At 32.8% G+C, this 2,717-nt stretch overlaps 1 long non-coding RNA gene across 1 annotated transcript; it reads right to left on the minus strand.

Moving 5' to 3' along the window:
- Positions 1-1,533: 1,533 nt before the first annotated feature.
- LOC143076876 (uncharacterized) lies at positions 1,534-2,717 on the minus strand. The gene is made up of 2 exons (XR_012978836.1): positions 2,617-2,717; positions 1,534-1,884 (listed from the first exon to the last, which is right to left on the minus strand). It is a non-coding gene; the product is annotated as an uncharacterized LOC143076876 (long non-coding RNA).

Genomic DNA, 2,717 nt, shown 5'->3' on the forward strand with positions numbered 1-2,717 from the left:
GTAAAATTTGTTGATTGATGCACGTGGCTATTCTAGTAAATGAATTAATCTACAAAACGAGAGCACTTTCCATTTTCATCAGCTAAGAGTCGACTAGCCCTTTTTGAAAGGCTAATGCTTGTTACATTGGTTGCAATGAATTACACAGTGGGATTTCCAGTGACACTAGAACAATAGAAAATTCACTCTTCTTATGAAAGAGATAGAAAAGGTAGAAAAAAAGGAGAGACAATTTACGCATAAAAACCGATATGCATAGGGTTGAATATCTCTTAAAACACAAAACCATTATATAACTTTTATACAACCACTATAAATAAAGTATATGCTAAAGCTAAATTTGTTAATATATGAATTTTTAATTGCCAAACATACTGTTAATTGAACAATTTATTGTTCAACATAGGGGTGTGTAAAAAACTGCCAGATTTGACTGCATATTTTTCTTTTTTTTTTGAAAAAAATATATATCAAACCTTAATAATGCCGCTTTCTGAGTATCCAATTTTTAACGTGTTCCGAAATGTAGTTTCGTCACAAGAATTTTTCAAAGTTGGGTCATTTTGTCTATATGAATGTCGGTAAATTCGTATGATCGAGCACACCGACAAGTGTATCGTTGGGACAACTCGATATAATGTAATCAATATACGTGACAAATAACCTAATGTGAAGTTTATTAAAATCATCATAACATAATTGAACAACACATTATATTTGAAAAATATGAGTCCTATAATATAAGACTTTAAAGGTTCATATCATTTGCATTCAACGTTTTTATTGGATTTTTTTTTACTACAATGTAACCTCGAGGTTAAACGTTGGTAGTAAAAAAAAATCCCAGAAAAATGTTGATTGATATTGTAAATGATATGAACCTTCGAATTCTTATAATATCGGAATAGAAAATATGTGATCCGAATTAACCATGCACGTGTATTGAAGAAGACTTTGCACTTTTATGAAGTACAGGGGGTAAGGTGTTTTTCTTAAACAGTATTATGATCCCAAATTTGAGGAATTTTGTTGGCAATACTTTGAAAGAAACACTACATATATGAAAGTATATGTTAAATCTCAATGTATTATTATTATGAAAAAACCTTCCTCCTCCCCCGATTTAGCATGTAATGGTTGAAACCTAAATGGTTGATTCACGCTAACTGCCTAAAAGGGGCCCGCTTTAGTCTTGCGTCAGTGATTTAGTATATACTAGTAATAAACAAAATATTGTCTCATACTGAAAGGGGCGGCCGAGCAACCTGCACAGCCAAGCCTTTTATAGCTGACTATGCGGTATGGGCTTTGCTCATTGGTGAAGGCCGTACGGTGACCTATAGTTGTTAATGTCTGTGTCGTTTATGGTCTTTTGTGGATAGTTGTCTCATTGGCAATCATACCACATCTTCTTTTTTATATTGTCTTGCAAAACAGCCAAGATTTACAAAACATTTCCAACAAAAACCTTCAGTTGGGCAATCTGACTGGAATCTAATCGCTACTGATAAATAATGCAACACTTATGATACGTTTAAGTTTTGGAAGGATTTTATTCACAAAGAATGTTTCTCATTGATGTACATTTCTATGCTCTTGTCTTTTCGGAGTTTATATTGGAAATTAAATTGTTCCATGAAAGAGTCTAGCTCCACATTCCTATGCATATGATTGTCATATGTACGTGAGAATCATTCCATAAAACATCCGCTTGATATCCTTTCAATGCCAGACACTGTATAAACATAGTGTGGGAAATATGGCTAAACTTGTGCTGGATCAGACACTTGAATCTTACATCGTTATTGATGTTAAGCAATTAGTTTAACGGGCCATCCGGAACTGTTAGATTTTATGACAGTCTTCCTTCCATACAGAACATCACTGCAAAATAATTTGAACATTCAATTAGGTGATTATAATATTATTTGGCAATCCAAAGAGAACCTGAAAATATTAGACCAACGTACGTTTGAACAGAGATGCTAAAAAAAATCCCCCCCCCCCCCACAAAACCCCAGCCATTTTACTTTACAATCAAATTGAAAAAGTAGTTAGTCGCATGTCCCATCATCCTTTGGTTGTAGACCCCAGATAAATATAATCTAAATTTCGTAGCATTTTCACCACCCCCCTTTTTTTTAACAGAATTTGTTCAAGGTATAGTGGTTTTACCCCTTTTCAGATTTCAGTATGTCATGTTGTATATATTTTATAAATTAGATGAATTTCTAGTAAGTTTCTACGATATTTTTTATCATTTGACAAAATACTATGCATCTGAATTAAATTGTTTACTATTTGAAAAAGCGCGTCTTCTTATACTTGAATTTACCTCCCATTAGTTCACATAGCAACACAAATTAAAAACTGCCAATCTTTGCTGCATATTATTTTTTTTCCCCGATAAAAATATATATCATGCAACATAATCAACTTTACAAATTGGGAGAAAATCAAGGTGTTCCGACCATTGGATAGTATTTAAAAAAAAATAATGAAAGGATGACATGGTTACATGTTTGATCCCTGACGACACTGAAAATCGAAAATTCACGCATTTATCTATCATATGATGATACGATGAGGTGATAAACTTAACAAGAACTAATTTACCTGATTCGTTATCATATTCACACTATGTTGACACGTCTTAGTTCGTTTATGCTAGCTCATTTTAAACAAGCTAAACAATTACAGCATCATCCGTTTTTTTT

Source organism: Mytilus galloprovincialis, chromosome 1, assembly GCF_965363235.1.
Source record: "Mytilus galloprovincialis chromosome 1, xbMytGall1.hap1.1, whole genome shotgun sequence".
In the NCBI taxonomy this organism is placed as follows: Eukaryota; Metazoa; Mollusca; class Bivalvia; order Mytilida; family Mytilidae; genus Mytilus; species Mytilus galloprovincialis.